Source organism: Harpia harpyja, chromosome 12 (genome assembly GCF_026419915.1).
Source record: "Harpia harpyja isolate bHarHar1 chromosome 12, bHarHar1 primary haplotype, whole genome shotgun sequence".
NCBI lineage: Eukaryota > Metazoa > Chordata > Aves > Accipitriformes > Accipitridae > Harpia > Harpia harpyja.
In genome coordinates this window covers 14,919,940-14,939,572 of record NC_068951.1, presented here as the reverse complement: position 1 = coordinate 14,939,572, position 19,633 = coordinate 14,919,940, and the positions used below count along the sequence as shown (strand labels likewise).

General features: G+C 39.3%; 1 long non-coding RNA gene across 2 annotated transcripts; it reads left to right on the top strand.

The window, feature by feature from the left end:
• The first annotated feature begins 1,454 nt into the window (after nucleotides 1-1,454).
• Nucleotides 1,455-17,799, top strand: LOC128148848 (uncharacterized). 2 transcript variants are annotated; one of them, XR_008237416.1, is made up of 4 exons: nucleotides 1,455-1,839; nucleotides 3,141-3,188; nucleotides 4,995-5,075; nucleotides 17,697-17,799. It is a non-coding gene; the product is annotated as an uncharacterized LOC128148848 (long non-coding RNA). The 2 variants fall into 2 exon arrangements; XR_008237415.1 differs by lacking the exons at nucleotides 1,455-1,839; nucleotides 3,141-3,188 and adding an exon at nucleotides 3,493-4,000.
• The last annotated feature ends 1,834 nt before the right edge of the window (nucleotides 17,800-19,633 follow it).

The window sequence follows — 19,633 nt, the reverse complement described above, 5'->3', positions numbered from 1 at the left end:
AGTGGGGTACAAGCAGGTGAAAGCGCTGCAAGAAATATGTCCTGCTGCTGCTTCTGAGAATATCTTAACTTGGAAACGTGTTATAGGAAAATGATGTTGAGTTTGAAGATCCAGGGCAGAAGTGTGAGGGTCTGATGCTTCTGCATTGTGTGTTTCCAAGTTCTTTGCCTTTTCAGCCCAATTGGTTTAGAGTATAGCTAAAGGGATTTTGCATTAGAGTAAGTCTTTATTGGCCTCGTATCAAACACGGATGTATGACAGTGGTGTCAGACTGGAGAATGTGAAGGGTTTTTAATTTCAGTCCTCATACCTGTTGAGATGCTGTTTGAAGTGTGAATCTCTTACAGCTCAGCTGAAGCATGATTTTCCTGAGTCTGGACATCCTGAGGTGTGGCTGTGTCTTCCTAATGAGCACTTCTGGTGCCAGCTTTAGGACCTGCAGGTGACACCTGCAAGTCTTCATTGCATAGTTGAAGGAGGATGGGGGAGGGAATTGGGTGTTTCTGCTGGGAGGAAATACTGAGGAGGAAAAGAGGATACTCACTCATAGGGGAAGGACAAGGGAGGATGAGAGGAGAGGGAATTACTGGTCCTGATCGTGCAGTGCAGGTGTTGTTTTTCAGGGACGTGGTTAGGGCAGAGGGGCTGCTGTGTGCATCGTATTTTTACCAGCTGTCTTGGGCAGTGAACTGCACTGTAAGGCCTCCCTCCTGCTCAGCTGCACTTGAGCTGTTGCCTGACTCCACACCTGCATGCAAAAGGAGGAACTAAGTGTGAAAATTCAGTCCCTGTAGGAAGAGTCACCTGTTTGTGCAAGACTGCTGCATGCAGAGGAAGATCAGTTGTGGGTTGAAGGTAATGCATCATTCTGGACACAGCACACAAATAGCAACGAATGGATTTCAGCTTTCTCTGTAGAATGAGTTTAACATACTATACTTTGTCAGGTTTTGATTTGACATTAATATTCTGCTAGTTCAGTACCTCAAGAATAAAAGATATGCTGCTAAATTTTCTTGTTTTTTGTTTTTTTTTTTTACACTTACTAAAGAACAGTTCTAGAGTCTGTGAGAGTTCACGAAAAGCAACTTGTATGTCTAACTTCTCTCTGAGAACCTCTAGATTTCTCTTCTGTCCTTCTAGAAATGTCTGACAAAGGGTTTCAGAACGATTGCCTTGAGGTGTGTATTTTTTCAGTTGCATTGAGTTTTCTTTGTTGTTGTCTTGTCCACCTTCAGTTCCCTTCCAGAGGCTTTGAGGCAATGTTCTTTGGTTAGAGAACGAAGAACCTTAAGGGGTGGGGCATGGAATTTAATTATAATCCTGGGCTGTGATTCTACATCCTTTTCCTTTGTGCCAAGTCAGCTTCAGATCCTCCATTTCCTGGCTTCACTCCTGTTCCCTCGCAGGGCTTTGTCCCCTCTTATACCTACTTGACTGTTAGTGCAGCTGCCCTCTGAACAACATCTGTGAACTGATGCAGCACAAGAGCCTCCCAGATGGAAGTGCACTTTGGCAGGCGATGTAAACCTTTGTTCTGGTTTAGATTGTAACCCTGTGGTCATACGTGTTTGAGCTGAGAGAACTCTGGGTATATGTCTGTTGGGAGAGTTGTAAGGCTTTATAACTGAGTTTTCTGCCAAGGACACAGTGACATAGAGCTCCAACTTCTAGTCTTTTTGTGGGATGAGGTATGTAGCTGGATTTTTTTTTTTTTTTTATTAAGATGTTCACACTGGCAGTACTCTGTGTAGTTACTATTCTCTGTGTATCACCAGAAAATAAACTCCAGTTATATAAATTGATAAAGTGTCAATTTGCCAAAGCCAAAACTTCATGGTAAGTATAAACACAAGATTTTAGTTATTTTTTTATAGTAGGGCTGTGCACTTTGGAAGTGAAAATATGTAGCTACTTGACAGAAGTAAAGAATGCTGCTTTCAGAATGGAAAATCTAAGTCCTTAGAATTGAGATTTGATTTGTCCTTGGTTAGAGACCTGTTTTTCCATCACCTAATTGCTGTCTATTAATTAGACACTTAAAAAAAAAAAAGTTAAAATGACTGTTAGGTATTTAAACTGCTCCAGCTTGACACTGGAATCTTACCTGTAGGTTTTTAATGTAGGTCTGTCCTTCTGAGTTTGTACTAAAAATCAAAGTGAAGGACACTCGTCTGCTTTGAGACTACTCTATAGAGTATAGTGGCACAGGAAAAAAAAAACCAGTCTTTTTTTATTTGGGGGTCGCAGTTTATTTGGATCAGTTGCATGGATCATTGATACTATGGCTGTTTCTGGTAAAAAATCAATTTTTTTTTTTTCTTTTTTCCTTCTTTCTCCTCTCGAATTTTATACTGATGTACAGCTCTTCAAGGTGCTTCCCTAAGACCTATCATCAGGGCATTTGAAACCACTTGGAACTCCCTTGGCTATTTAAACCCTTCTTGGTCTTAGTACAGTGCTTCCCTTTGTTTTGTTTGTAGGGCCCTGGTCTAAATTTGATTTGTCTAGTGTCAGACAGAATATTACTGTCTTTCCAGTAGGTGTTGCCACGGGAGGATCTCTAAACACAGTGAGTTAGGGGGAAGGATTCCACACAAGACGACTAATTTCAAGAGGGGTGTTGGTTATCGGTTAATAACTGTGGAATACAGCAGGGCAATATCGGTTTCCTGAAATCCTATGAAAGACTAATTAATGAAAACTCAGTTTGTTTTGTCAAGCTATCAGTACAGCTGTGTGAAATCATAGGTTGCCTGGTGGTCTAGTCATCAAATCTTAAATCCTGCTATTCTTGGAATAATGGTTGCAGCCAAGAAGGCTGTTGCTCTTGCTCGCAAATCTGAATGCCTTGTAGATTTTTCACAAGTTGAGGAATGATGCATATTGAAGATGGGATGGTCAAACTCTCCTCAGAGGACTGCTGTCACCAAGAAACAACATCAGAGTGACAAGCTATTTTAAGCTTAGTATTACTAGCCTTCTCATGCTACAGTGCGACTTGATGGCACAATGTGACGTATAGCTGTACACCTTTCAAAGAGACTGGGCCTAGGTCGAACTCTGTTTAAAGACCCAAATGGGTCAGGGTCAGAGAAAAGTGTTATAATGATGTTGTATTTTTCTCTGTCTCTAAGCAGATGTATGTTTATGATGATTTCCAGATGCTTCAATCCAGGCTGCCAAAGGTAAGTAAATGGCTTCGTTTATTTAATGTTAAACAAGTTATCTTCAGTGTTGATTGCTTGTGCTACTCAAATGGGCTCATTTAATGGTGATGAAGAGCTTATCCTTATGTTCTATATTCTGTTTTTTTTAAATATCCACTAATGGTTTCTCTAGGTGGTGTAAATGGATATAGAGCAACCGTTGCATCGTGCATCGGTCCATCTGCAAATTGTGTCAGTAGAAGCAAGTGTGCTCTGTGCTTCTGAGTGGAGAAATTGTCATACGGTTCCTACAACAATTAACATCTTGTCAAATGTAGTTGCAATCTGAGTGTGAATGTTTTCTCTTGCCAAGAGGTAGGGTTGAACAGCAAGTACACAAATTGGCAGCCAGTGGGTGCATCTGAGAGGTTTTGGAGGTGTTCCTAGGTGGAGATGTTTGCATATGCGTCATGGCAACCAATGCAGGTGAGCTGCAGGAGGGAGAGTATACGAAGTTTTCTTCCTGACCCGGATGCAGACCGTAAATGACACGTGAGAGACGCTGAGCTCCCAGACAGATTCACAAAGAGCCTCAGCCTAGGTTGCAGAAAGGTAAAGAATTTTGTTTTCAGAAAACTAGGCTAAGGATCTTGGAGAGAAAGTTGGGTCGTATGCTAACTGAGAAGAGTCACAGGATTAAACGATGCAGTGTATCCGTAGAGGCAGAAGTGGAGCAATGAGCAGTGACCTGGAGAAGAAGTATCACGGGATGAATGCCATAATTAAAGGTCCAAGTCCGTACCAGGTCTTCCATGCGGAGTGTGGGGACAACCAGAGTCAGAGAGTCAAAGGTGAGTCCAGGGACATGCAAGACAAACCCCTGTCCAGCTGCATGTCCTGAATTGAAGCAGTAAAGTTGAGCGCATTAATGCAGATTTGAGCTACCCGATCATGGCAGGATCCTTGGAAGAATTGTCAACAGAAATGAATGGAATTACGATGATGATGATGATGATGATGATTATATATTTTTTATTATTATGCTTCTAGGAGTTACACATGTCACCTTTGAGTGTAAAAGATTTACATTTAATGAATGTATCTTATTTGATGCAATTCCTTTACGAGATGATGCTTGATTAACACATTTCCAGCTAATAAGAATAGTACAGCTAAGCTCCGTGTTAATTTGAATAAGGCTGTTGTTTTTGAGCAGTAGTTTCTTTGTATTTTGATTTCTGAAGTTATGACCTTTTTTTGAATTGCTTCTCATAAGCACCCCTAAACAGATGTTTAGGTACGTTATTTGAGCAATTTTAGACTTGTGGTGCCTTTACCTACGTATTGTCATTCTGTGAGGTGATTGGGGATTATTTTTTAATAAGTATTTCTGTCACTTAGTAACCCTCAGTGTCTTCAAAAACTTTTGTCTGTTTAGCTTCTAAGTAATTTTCTTACTCAGAGTGGTAGTATAAATTACAGATGGAGCAGTGTTGATAGCATCGCTAATACGAGCTACTTGTTGTGTATGTAGCCCAAAATCATCAGTTTAGTAATCTGTTGAAAAAAAAACTCCTTTGCAAAGTTTGGAATAAAAAAAACCCCCGAACTGGTATTTTTGTGCTCTCTTCTCAGGTGATTGTCAAAGACATTACAATAGGCGCTAAACTATGTTTTCATGTTTTAATTTGATTTAACCTGTCCAGGACTGTGAAGCATTAGGTCGTCCATCTTCTCTGAAAGACTGCTTTGTGTTACCGCTGCCTGGTATTTTGATTTGCTCACTCCGTTCTTAGCTTGGAAGAAACACTCCTGAGGTCTTACTCTCCATGCTCCTTGTTTCAGGTTTCCTCGAGTACTTGCCAATCTGATGCGACTAATTCTATGGAAGCTTGTCAGAAGTCGTCATTGTTTCAGTTTGCAGAGGTGAGTTTCTTTAAAAAGGGTTGTTTTCCCCAGTGTTTCTTTTTAAGAAGCATCTGATGTTGAGCTGCAGGAGAAGGCAAAAATCTTGAACTAAAATTGATGCTTATATTTGTTGCTTCTTTTAGGGTTTATGGTACTGGATCATTTATCAGCCAGATAGGTGAAACTTGAAGTGCAGGAGAGCGTGTTTAGGAACGTGGTGGAAACCCTAGTGCAGTAATGGAGCTGTGGTTTAAGCAGCAGCTTAGAGATGCGTCGTTCCTGCACTTCGTTTTTAACTGGAGGCTTAGTAACTAAAGTTTTAACGTGTATATTTGGATGTTATGTTAATGTCCTTTACCTATTGTGGCTGCTTTAGTTGTTGACTCCATAAAAAGTAACTGTAGTTCTGGAATTTCCAAAATTTTCTTCTCTTCTATAACCCCCAAAGAGCTCTGCGCAACTGTGGTTTAGTTTTGCAATGGACAACACTTTTGTCATGTCAAACATATTTCCAGGAATTGCTAGAACTGCAACTGTGGTGGTTGGCTGGTTTGTTGTTTGGTTTTTTTTTGGTGTGGGGGTTTTTTTGTTTTGTTTGTTTGTTCGTTTTAAAGTATACCCTATTTCATTGAAGTTGTAATGGATGTCCTTGGCATAAGTTGCAAGACAAGAACGAGGTTGCAAGAATCCTGGCCCTCTGCAAGCATCACTTGCTCGTTTCTATCTTTCCTGGTTTTGAAATGGTCATAACAAGTGACCTGTAAATATTTAGCTGTGTAAATATTGATTGTACAGGACACTGGGTGGTGTTTGAGTAAGTGGGTATGGAAAGAAATGTTGTCATAGCAGGGGCTTCTTTTTATGACTTGTGTTCACACCAGCTGTGAATCTGACTCCTGTGTCTTTAATACTCATTGCTCTGTGCACCTGCTTACTCCCCGCTCACCATCATCACTTACAGAGCAAGTAATAATTTGACATCCATCTTCCAGTATTTCTAAGGTGCTTTTGCATATGTAAACTGTCAGTTACACTGTCAGTTACACTGTCAGTTGAGCAACATAATACTTTGTGTAGTGCCTCTTGATAACCGGTCTGTTTCTTGAATTGTCACTGCAAGGTCCTTTGAAGAGCAAGACAGATACCAGCTCACTGAATTGTTTCAGTTCATTTTACCATGCCCAAGAAGGAAAGTGCCAGAGCCATGTGGTAGTAGGCAGGAACTGTGTTGTGTGCTGCAAGATATGCTCTTGCTAAGGGCTTGTGACTGCTGGCTTTTCCTTTCCCGTTGAAGGACAACTTCAGTGGGTGCCAGGAAACAAGCTCATGTGCACCATTAAAAGATGCGGTTTGGAAGTAGTTCACAAAGGCTGAGACACGTAACTGCTAGCCAAAGTTTTGCAATGCGCTAGCCCCATCAATAGAAGATAAGCATTACAGGCTCCAATATCAAAAGAGTAGGAACTAAAGGGGGGAGGGGGATTTGGAATAAGGTGCCTGGTGACTGTTCTACTGGCCATGACAACAGTTTATCCTTTAAGGTCCTTGATGCCACTCCCCCAGTGATGATGAGTAATACAGTTGGGTTTGCTGGTGTCTTCATAAAATGCCCCCTCGTGGTCACTACAATGATTTCCTGAAAGGGCATGCAAAGTATTGCCTTCCCTGTTGTCCTGGTTTAACCCCAGCCAGCAACTAAGCACCACGCAGCTGCTCACTTGCTTTCCCCCCCACCCAGTGGGATGGGGGAGAAAATTGGGGAAAGAAGTAAAACTCGTGGGTTGAGATAAGAACAGTTTAATAGAACAGAAAAGAAGAAACTAATAATGATAACACTAATAAAATGACAACAGCAATAATAAAAGCATTGGAATATACAAATGATGCCCAAGGCAATTGCTCACCACCTGCCAACCAATGCCCAGTTAGTCCCTGAGTGGTGATTTCCCCCCTGCCCCCACTCCCCCCAGTTTATATACTAGATGTGATGACATCCCTTTGGCCAGTTTGGGTCAGGTGTTTTGGCTGTGTCCCCTCCCAATATCTTGTGTCCCTCCAGCCTTCTTGTTGGCTGGGCATGAGAAGCTGAAAAATCCTTGACTTGAGCCTAAACATTACTTAGCAACAACTGAAAACATCAGTGTTACCAACATTCAAAAACATAGCACTATACCAGCTACTAGGAAGACAATTAACTCTATCCCAGCTGAAACCAGGACACCAGTAAGTCTCACTACATCTGCTTCTAACTGCTTGTCATCTCATGTGGTTTCATGCTTCTTCCAGTGCAAGAGGCTGAAGAATTTCATGCCTGAAGAAGAGAGCTTTAGTCTCTGTGGTATCTTGAGCTCCTATTTCCAAGAAAAGTAGCCAAAGATAGCTGACTGTGCCTCTTCCAGGAGTTTCCATTAAAAGGATACCTGCATAAATAATGATCTGCATAACAGAAAATAAACCGAGACCAAAGTTCCCACTTGAATTTGCAAAGTACTTCTGTGAATCTGCATAATCACTTGCTTTTAAAAAAAAAAAAAAAATCAGCCAAATCTATAGGTCTACTTAAAGAAGTTTGTTACTTTTGAAAAATTAACACAGCTGTTTCAGTTTTCGGTACCACCTTCTCTTACCCTGTAAGGGCAAAAACCAATGAGTAAACCAATTCAGATTTATTACCGCTTCAAAGCTTTGGAGATACTAGAGACTCGCAGTTCAGTAAGTGAGCTACCCCATCTGTTCCCAATGGCACAGGTGCTGCATAGTCCAGTAAGAAGTGAATTCTGTAGCTGGCTGATTCCAGGAGACTGAAATATGGTAATAGCAGAGAGACTTACCAAAAGGACAACTAACTACTACACTTAATTAATATTCATTATGGTCTGTACCCACCTATAAACAGTCTGAAGAGAGACTGTTGCAATTCAGAAATTGGTACTGAGACCTGCTTCACTTCTGGATACCTTTACTGCTGCAAGTCTGTCAAGCTTATCTGGCCTACTAAGTGAGACTGTAGGTCCCAGGAGGAAGGTCTTGCTGCAAGAAAAGCTTTAATTCCAGCTTTCTTTACAGATCATGTGATCAGCTTGCTGACAGATGCTGTCTTGTAAATTGGTGGTGCTACCTTGTCTCACCATCTTCACCTGTTCTTTTACTCTATTTTTAGACTGCTAGGGCTTTAGGGCAATTTTGGGGGATTTATCATCCTGCCTCCACAGCACAATGGGGTGGTCTAACACTACAGCTCCTTGGCTGCGTGGCAACCCCATGGTCAATCTGATCTCTTACATGCTTAGGCAACTACATGTGAAATGATCTACACATTGTTACGCAATCTTTCCACTTCACAACAAGCACAGATTGTGTTTACTCTATCATACACTCAGCAGTCAGCGCTACAGGCCCGGAACTGTTCATTTGTTTCACAGTGATTCATCCAGTGGTACACTGATTTCTTTTTGGGGTCCCTGAGCTGTTATGCTACTGCTACTAATTCTTTTTCTCCAACAGTGGGCTGTGTCAGTGCTCTCAGGGTACAAAAAGCCCATTCTGAAGTAAACCTGAAGTAATTACAATGTTTCTTCAAAAATTAATGGAATTTAGTTGCTGGATTTTTAAAAACTAGAATTTATATTCCTTTTACATATCTTAGTTACACATGGTATTGTTTCTGCTTCCTGAATATGCAGCTTTAAGCTTCAATGTCAACATAAATACTGGTACAGCAATGCAATTATAGGAATATTTGCAGAAGCAAAAGTGCTATGATTTACATCCCAAAAGCTCTGTAGTGTCAGGTGACCCAGTTACTACAGACTTGGTCAGTTCAGAACTTCACACTTGCAACACAGTTAAAGCTTTATTTGCAAAACAGCACTGCTGTAACTGGTCAAGTGGAAACCATTTGACCTGACATGTTTTTAATTGTAATGTAGACAGAACTTTTCTGTAATGTAGACAGAACTTTTCTGTAATGTAGACAGAACTTTTCATTTACATAGCCTAGGACTAACATATACTTCTGGTCTGATGCCAGAGGACACCAGAAACGTAGGAAGGGAAAAAAAAGAAGGCTGCTTGGATAATTTACTCAGACTATTACTGTCTCATAGTCTCATGACTGGCATATACTGTCTCATGACCGGGATAGTCATTATTATCCCAGCTTGGAAGACTGTTTACTAGTGCCCCTAGAAGAAGAATGGAAAAATAAATATACAGCTGAATGGAACCACAGAATAAATTATATTTAGCATAGTGATTACTGTTACATATAGTCTGAGAGGATTATGAACAACCTATACTTGTGTGGTCAACAACCCTGCCTCATAAACATCCCTGTAATTAATTTGAAAGAACAAAACCTGGGGGTAAATAAATGTAGTGTTATTTTTGCTCCCTTTAACAGAGCGTTTGGCTCCTTAGCTATATACAGACAGTTGATTCACTGCAACTGATGAAGCAGGAATCTCCAGCCAGGGATGAAGGACTCAAGTGTGCCAGAGACAAAGGTGGTGGCAAGAACCTTCTAAAGTGATTACCGCCCCCCCCCCCCCCCCCCAAACCACAAAACCCAGTTATGGTTTATGAAAACAATAAACAGCAAAGTAGCTACTGCTTAACAGACTAAAGGGTTTTGCCCCCCCCCCCCCCATTATTTGTGACTATGGCCACTCTATTCTCTTGCAATCCTGTCCAGTTCTCTTTCTTTTGCAATATCCTCTCCTTTATAAGCCTCTAACCCACAATTCTTTCAACTTTTGCCAAAGATACTGGCTGTCTTCCAACCCGGAGCTTTCTAATGCAGTCTGCATAGCAGTGTTTTATGAACAGAAGTTTGGTATCTTCATAAATTCTGCAACATGGTTTCAGTGACTAGTTAACCTGTTTACATACATTCTGAATCCAAGTCACAGGACAGGTTGGTTTTTGTGACTTTTTCAAAAGCTGTTTCAGCTAGTGACAGTTAAGACTTTAAAAAGACTAATAGGATAACTGTTACAAGAATATATATTTGGGAAATGAAGACTGAAATAAGTTAAACTAAAAAGCATATTTTTGTTTACATCAATAAACACGTATTTATGTGAGGTAGTCTAGGCACTAGAACAGTCCATTCAGCTTTTCACTTAGTCCACTGAGTAAAAGCCCTTCAAAATTACATTGTCTGGAGATCAGCTGCTGACATCTTCTGGATTGCCACCATCTTTGAATGTTGAATCCTGGCCAATTAACTAGAAGAACAGAATACACAGACTCAAAATAATTGCTATACTAAAATTACTTTCATATTTGAGTACAGCTTCCAGTCAACACATTAAATGTATTAGTGGCCATTCTTAAAACAACATTTAGACAAGACTGCCATTACCACACAGGAATCTCAAGCCTCACAAAAAGTCTTACTACCCAAACCTTGAAATCTGTACTTGAAATACCTGTTACATTGGGGATGTATATATGCATTTTTTCTTAGTTATGTCATTCATTGTACATCAGTAATTAATTCTACTTCAAACCCTCCCTGACCTAGCCCCCCTTTGTTAAAGAATTCTCAGTCATGGGTTTCTCTAGGTTTGCCTTATTAACAACTCAGAGTTGGGCCACCACCACAGTGAATGGCAACCCACAAAATTCTCTCTCGATTTTATATACCCTTTAGGTAATTCATTATCTCAGTCCAAAGTCTTTGTAATTTTCCAGTTGATCTCGGTTCCCATGTTGTTATTGTTCATCATTGTCTTATCTCATCAATTCTTGTCTTGTTCAGTCTGGTCATCATCCTGTGGTTTTTGAAGTCTGTCTTGGGTCAGCCATCTTCTCATCCCCTTTCCTTTGATGTCTCATACCTACACAATTCTGAGAAAACCTCTCTGGTTGTTCCATTAACTATTTCACATTTATCTTTGTAAGCTCTACATATTTTAATCACTCCCCAGCTAAGCACCTGTATCTTGCTGATTTTTCATCTTTTGTTCAACCTGTCTCTACTGATTAGCTTGACTGGGTTTTAAACCGATCCTGGGTTAGGGCTATACAGGGGGGCAGGCTGGAAACAATGTTCATGGCCTGTTGAGCAGCTCTGTTGCAATAGTAACCTTAACTCATTCTATATTAATTTCTAACAGTCTTGTAGTCCTAAATTTTTAAAATCTTCTACACCCTTCCTTACCTTTTCTCTGTCTACTAGTTTTTTGGGGCATTCTTCTGATGTAGGTGAATGAGGTACTTCAGTGGTCATTTAGGTGCAGCATTCTTAGGATCTGTAATTGGAGTCCCACTTAATTCATGCTGTCCTTGGATAAAATGTGCTCTGAGTTGAGAAATTGTGTTGTGTCCTGGAATGATGCAACCAACTGGAGGTCCCAATGTTCTTACTGCAACTGTAGCCTCCATTTCTGTGAGAGACACCGAGCTTTTAGAGTTCAGCCATGAAACTAAAGACTGCATTCCACCCACTACTTCAATACGTACTTGAATCAATAACAGGAATGGAGAGTCCCTTAGACACTGATGGCACAGCTACACGAGATATCTTCTCTCTATTGTTAGCACCATTAGATTTCTGACACACAGCATTTCTGTAAAAGTCAGATGCTAGAGTTATAAAATACTCTACATTTCATTTCCAGAAAGTCCATGCAAGACAAATGTCTATCTTCTTAGCTCATTGTCACAGCTCTACTAAACAACAGACTTACAGGCAATCTAGCACGAGATGATCTTCATTTTGCTGAACTTCAGACCGCAAATTTAAACTTAAGCATTTTGTTTAGTGAGTCTCTACGTACTTGTACTGTTTTCTAGTATATCCAGCACTCTGTACTGCTTGTAATGAATCTATCTGCTCTACCCATACAGGCATTCAATTTTATTTTTTTTGATGCTACACCTACAGTACCAAACAGTCTGAACACAGCAAGCATTACACATTTGGTAGTCTTGGGCTATTACTCTCAAGATTACATATTCCTCCTGTGCTGAAGTAGCTTATGAACAAACAGAAGTCCCAGGAAGTGACAGACACTTTTACTGCCCAAGTTCTCATACTGCTGCACCAAGTCAACAGCAGCTCTAGTGTTTCTGTGATCAAGATCAGCACTTCATTAGAACATAATACTGCTTGGCATTAACCGTACTTTTTGTTAGAAAGAACAGTTACCTACATACAAAACACTCCGGCTTCAAGTTACACACTAACCTAAGGGGATCTACATTCAAGACCAAGTAATTTCTCTGGTGTCAAGTTCTTCTTTCTTCCTATATGTGTTCATGTACATTAAATTAATTTTTTCAAGGATTTGTTTAACCTGTCTCCCCCCATGCCCAAAGGAGATGACAGCTTTGTTCCTGAAGCCGTTAGAGCCCTCCACATGCTTATGAACAACATAGATTCAAACAAGAAATCCTAGACCTCATTCACATTGTGAGTCAGTTAAAAAGCAGCTTCTTCACAGTTTTAAGGTTATGGTGCCAACCTTTCTCTCTCTGCTGTAGAAGTGTCCAATTTAGAAATCTTACTTAACGAAGAGGAATTATCTGGTGTTCTGGAGTCCGTGTCTCTGGAACTGTCCAAACAGCTTCCATCTGAAAAAGTCCTTTTGCACTGAAACCCACTAGCGTTTTAGCTAGTACCTGGCATACTTTGCTGAAACAACAACAACAAAAAAATGAAGTCTTCAAGTAATTATTAAAGCAAAAAAAATATTGCCAGAAGAGCCAAATTTTTATTATACCACCTGTCTTTTCTGTAAGGTTTCTGCAGGCAAAAAATAGTGGAGATGCTTTCTCTTCACATGAGCTGCCTCAATCTTCATACCTTCCTTTAGCACACTGAGGTTGTTAGCCTGGCTGTAAACTAACAGGAAAATTTAGTGTTGTAGCTTAGTGGGAATGTTTGCATTAGGTATTTGTCAAAGTTACGTATGGTTTCTTTAGAAACAGCAAGCCTTTAAGTCTGTCTACCCCAAACAAAGAACAAGCAGTTGTCTCAAGATGAATGTGACCCAAGATGCCCATTTCACATCCAGTACAGACCAGATACATAACAGCTATTTAAGTTCAAATATGCATTTATATGCTCAGCTACCACTGTGGTTTGCTAATCATGCAGCTCACATCTGAGCTGATTTTAACCTGAAGGAGATAATGCTCCTTAACCCTTAGTTTTCTGGTTGAAAATAGATCTAGATGACTTTCTGAATCAACCCAATTGTGCTCAGCTGATGAGAGATCAGACACCTTACTCAAGATTCAGAATAATTTTTTAATTTGATATTTACAGTGGTGATTGTGGGTTTTTTTCATAACAGTTCTGTAACATCATATAACTTTTCAGTAATTCAGGTGTTAAAACTATCTGTCCAAGAACGACTGGATTTTAGGGACATCTGACTTATCAGAACCACTACAATTTAAACCAGTTTTTCTTAACTGCCTGCAAACAACCTTTTATGCAACTAAAAAAATGCTATACTAGCACAGCAGTTATTACAGAATTAAGTCACTTTTAGATAAGTTTAACAAGCCTATCATGAGCATAACTGGAAAGTCAGCTCGCTTACATACAGGGTGGGAATCAAAGTAAGGACGTGAAACCAAAACAAAAAGGCTTATAAGTCTTTTTACAGGAGACCTAGAAGTGAAATAAAAGCACAAATATGAACATTCACACCAGTATGAACAGTTGCTTCAAAGTAACCTCAGTAATGTTTTTTATGGAAAAGTGAGATAAAGTTTATTTAACAAAAGCCTTCCAAACTGTGAGCCTTATACTCTTGAGCCCATCAACTTTGCCCTCTAAAAATATTCTCTCAAAGTCAGGGCACATGATAAAAGCTTTCTTGCACATAACTACTGGTCACTCCCACATTTGCCAAAGGATACCACACCTAGAGAAATACCTTTTCTGTCCAATCTCTCTGGATTCAAACCCTATATCTGAAACATACTATAGGCTGTGCTTCACTAAACTAAGAGCACACAGCTATGCTAATGAAGTTTGTGCATAGAAATACAGAATTTAACATTAGTTCTAGCCTCTTAGCAGTACATAAACCTTGTTGACATAATTTACATTTGCCACAACATTGAAATGCAGTGCCACTGGATATAATGTACAAGACAAGCATCGGTTCAGATAACAGTGCAAGTCTGAAGAAGTCACCCCACCTGGCTTGAAACTCAGACAAGAGTTTTGATGCCTTTTTTCTGTGCTTTTCTCATATTCCAAAGCATGAGCTAAAAAGAAGGTCAGCTTTTACTGCATTTACTCAGGTTGTCTGAGCAACACAACACACAGCTCACGCTGGTACCATGGATACATGTTTGTTTGCACTGATGAAGAGTTTAAAGGAGCCCACTGTTTAGAACTTTTTGTCCAAACACACTTGTCACTTCAGAAGAGTAACCTGATTTCCTTAGTTCATCATTATGATAGGCATGAGCCTGATGGCACACATGTGCTTCTGAAAGGCACAAGAGCAGTCAGCCTGGGAAGAAGTAAACAGATTGTGGAAAAGACCTATACTTTCAAATGACTGCTCATCCCCAAACCCCTTTATTCTAGCATTATCTAACAACACTTGCAATTATTAGTTTATTTCTACATCTGTCAAAAGTAATAATGGAAGATGAACATGAAGCTTTATGTGCAAGACTGCATGTCGTTACAATGTGACCACTCACCCACTTTCAAAGTTCTGGGATGATATCACACACACTGTTATTTTGGAAAAAATACTGTCAACAGGCATTAACAACTTATTTTAGAGCCTGATACAGTTAATTCCCACTTTCAAAGTTCAGCAACTGACAACTGTTTTTAACAAGTGTAGCTACACCCAGTAAGTGGACATCTCCTGGCTTCACATCAGACTGTCCACTTCATGAATTGCAGTTCCTTTATGAGTGTTTACTATGATCTCCAGAACTGTTATTTCACATATGGTATATGACTGTAGTACACACTTTTGTTTCAAGATGGACTTACTTTGCCAAAGTGTCAAAATAGTGTGTTTTTAAGGCTAATCTTCTATGTGTTGCTCTCTATAGAAATATCTAATAGCTAATACCAGAAGGAAGCACAATTGACTTTGTGAAGCAACTTGCACTAGAATAAAAAATTGAAACCCTACGAGACTAGAGCAAAATGTAGGCTTACCTGTACCTTTGAACAGCTGTATAACGTATGTTAAAGCAATGTTAATGCTTTCTGCATTTTCTACTTTCCTAAATACGATTCCAAGAAACCACATTTGACACATACCCACTCCTAAAAAGACAGATTCACAAATCTATCATTTATGCACAGATGCCAGTTATTTGGATGCTAGCATCTACTCTCAAGAAGGGATTAAGCAAAACAGTTTAGTTGTACGCAGCAGTTAAAGATTAGAGTCAGTCCATACTTAAGTTCCCGGAGAACTCCTCCCTGAAGTTCTCCCTTTAAAAAGATCCTACATGCTCAGAACCTTGCCTGTCAGACCTTGTACCTACAAAACAGTAGGTACTTAACTGAACATCTCTCACAGATAAGCTGAGGTGAATGAATATAAACCAGGTACAATACATTGGCCAAACTGTATTTCAGAAAAGTAATGAAACTCACTGTTTACAAAGTTCTCGGTTGCCAGGGGAAGACTGTGGCTTTACATGTGCAATAGATATAAATTCATTCCTCTCCAAGTTTCCAACCAGCACACGAATTTTAGATTCAACAAGGCCAATCCTAATAAGAACAAGAGACATTTACTCATTTTAACTGTATCCAGCACAGTAGTTATATGCCTTTTTATAATACAATGCTAATACAAAAATGCTAACCAGTCAGTAAGTAGTAAGTTTCATTCAGCTGAACAGATACTAGATATCACACACACTGTAGTTTGAGATGCTTCCAGTGACATTTGAGCTTTAAAGTTTCCAAAGACAGAGGTAAATAAGTTTAACTTGTACTCTTAACAGGTCAGATACAACACTTCAACATATAACCTATGATGAAAATAGCAACAAAAAGCAGATTCCCAGCACCTCTGGCTGCATTTTGAAGTGCAGCAAAACTCCTTTTTACCCCAAAGATCAAGGAAAAGAATAGTTTAGAAAAGGCTCAAGCACAACTGTTCAATTACACCTGAATAAAGACACAATTCTTCCTGCAGATTGATCTGTGAAAAGAGTTTATGCCCTTTTCCAGCCAAATGGAAAAATATAGTTCCTATAATAAACAAATGATCTAGTCAACACAGTCTCATCAGAAACTTACCCAAGAAATGTGTCATGACCACAGAGGCTCTTCATTTAAATGAAGTACTGGCATTTCACCCTTTTACCTAAAACACTTCTAGCTTTGAAAGCAGTCAGAACTCTGTACGTTCTTCAAAAGTATCTTATGTTGATAAACAACAGAGATGTGCCATCTATTCCCAAATCTGTTCAAGAGTTGGTGAATTAAACTTGTTCTTATAGCAAACTGAAGCAAGTGTATCTTCTGCTTTTAATTTTTCCAGATACAAAACTAAGCCCCCTTTGCTGCCATTTCTGTCACTGCAAAAACATCAGCTTTTACTGGAGCCAGTACTTTCCTCATCTTTATTTGAGATATACAGTAAGCTTTGTTCACTTAAAAACATTTCACATGAAAAACTATTTGGCTCTAAGCTCTCTGCCCATAACTCCTTGTTGTATACTTAACTGTGACTGACATCAAGCTGTAGCTGATTGATACAGTTAAGTGAACAAATTAAAAAGTTCAGGTAAAAGGTATTACCTATTAGAGCTATTTTTAAACATGAAATAAGATGTCTTTTAGAGGTAGCACAAGAATTAAATTATTTGCCTTAAAGCGCAAGCCAAACTCTGAAGTATAACCAAGGTGCCCTCAGAACAGGAGTCTGTTACAGAGCCGTTTTGCTTGCTTACTTGAGCAAAGCAGGCAAAGTACTCATTTCTTAAGAATAAGAACACCACACACATTACAGTACCTTAATTCCTCACTGTTTCCCCGTATTTCAAGATTCACAGTTAGTCAGCCCATTCACATAGGTTAAACAAATTATTATTGGTATCTCCCTTGAGACAGTGACAAATATGTCATAAGCAGTCATTTTCTCTAACTACAATTGAAGTGGTTCTCACATTGCATTTCACAAAGTAGATCAGCACTCCTGCAATTTACCTATCCACTACCAAGCATGCTGAGATGATAATTTTCAGCACTAAACATAAGATGCCTGAGCACACTACTAGATTAAAACTTAGTAAATACTATTTATCAGCATTCAGATGCCCTGTGCAGACGGTCAGGTTTCACCCAGATTAAACAGCCTTGTTTCACTTCACTGGAAAAAAGTAGGCTCTGGAATAGGCTGACTACATAACCAGAGCAACTAAGCACTGAGTGCAATCTAGTCCTAAATTAAATATTACATCCAGTAAAAAAGTTATGAAACCAAGTCTTCTGAGGTTCTACCAACAGTGGTCTTCAAAGTGTGTGTGTGTGTGTGTGTACCCCAGGGTGCACAAGACAATCCACTCGGTACAGGAAGAAAAGATTAGAACTTCAGTAATGTGTATGTAACTTGTAAATAAGTAGATATATACTGCAAGTATGTGTTCAAAATTTTTTTTTTTTTTTCCCCCCCACAGGAGCGCACAAAAGTTTGGAGACCACTGCTCTATAAGTCTGTAAAAGATCTAGCTCTCCAGTGTCCACTACACATCCGATGACATCAAGTAATCCCTCTTTACTTCTTTCTGTGCAACAAGGAACATCTTCCTAACTGGTGTTGGGTAAGCAGTCTCCTTAGACTCCTTGCATCTGCTCCTCCAGATGACACAGAGCATCTGACCTTCAGACATACGCACACTAACCCTCTTTGTTCCTTCTCATCATAACTTAGATCTTTAGGTTAACTTCTTAAACAGCAAGATTTATGTTGACTTCCCTTCACAGCTTTTAGATTTGCTGATGAACTGTCTGCTTAACTTGGTACTGTATTCCATGCCTAGTTGCACAGTTGAATACTTTATTTTTGTTAACTGTATTAACAAATGAAGTGCAACACTGAATTGAGTGTCAATTATGTATTGAACTCACATTCAAAGCAAGACTTACCACTCTAAGTGACGTTCTTCAGTAGAGGCACTAGCAGTCAGCACAATATAATGTTTAGAAGAAAAGAAAAATTAATATCCTAGCTCAGGACTTTATATTCCTTCAAGTGAAACCAAAACTGCCTTAAATGTGTAGAAAATTACTTCCAGACAAGACAGATTATATCCTGCATTCAGCACAGTATTAACTGAAGAAAAACTGATTACATCCTTTAGAATTGCATTCTGCTACATTCTAAGTATCAGAGTTGATTTTTTTAAAAAAAACCAGTGTCAGTGGCATAACACATACAGTTTTTCTATCTTTCCTATACTTATCCTTACCAAAATGCATATGACTACCTCCAGTTCCTGAAAAACAAACATTAATGCCATCTTCTATTTAGACTGCAAGCTAAAACTCACTATGCTAACCAGTAAGTAAATAATTTCAGGCTCAGATAACAGATTTCATACATACTTGTATTTCTGAAAGAAGTTCAGTGGTTCAAAGAGCTTTGACCAGTCTGATTTTCCTTGGAGAAATCTCATTTGTAACTGCAAGACCTACAATTAAGGTTGAAAACCTTATTACCATTTTGTTTTTAAGACTAGCAGAGCATGATATAAACTTTGTAAGATACAGGTTTTGAACAGTAATTGACAGATCAAAAAGCAGGAATTCCCTTGACACAATGCAGGTCTACTACAACAGTTCATTGTAAAACTGGTCCCTTATTGCCTGCAACAGGTATACTTCCCAGAGAATCTTCTGCCTAAAAGGGCAGAACACCTTATGGAATATAACCAGTTCAGATCGTGGTTTCATATAGCAAGAATTATACTTTTTAATCAGTTAGTAAGCATGGAAGGAACTTTACCACGTTTGAGCTCCTCTACCATTACTGCTCACGTTGATGTAGATATGTTGTATGTAGAGTTCTGCTGTGGATAGGCTGGGGTGATGATAGGCATTACGTGATATCGGTCTGATGGGTTCACCTATGATGTTAAAACAATTTTGCTCAGCACCAGCAGCTTAGGTTAGAAGAAAGTTTAAAGGCTTCCGAATTCAATGTCTACATACCCTAGGGTCCCATACTGGTAAATTTAAGATTGCTCTCTTCATGTTGTTTGAGCAATACAGGTTTTGGCCACTCCCTGTATAAGAAAAGCCAGTAACTAACTGTCCATTTAAAACTCTGCCATGTAATTCAGGGTAGGATTGAATGTTGTTGGTGTAAATCTTATATAAAGAACTACTACTTTATGCAAATTAAAATAGTCATAAATAGCTCTTACCATTTTGAAAAAAAAAAACAAGAAGAACTTGTTAACCAGAGTAGAAGCCAAAGCATTTGGATAGAGTTGACACATTCTTGCTACTAGCACAGCCCAGGAAACCCCACCGAGAAATCCCAGGATGTTGGAGTAAATGCCACATCCTACGATGGATACATCGTTGTTAGCCTGTAGTCTTTCAATACCCA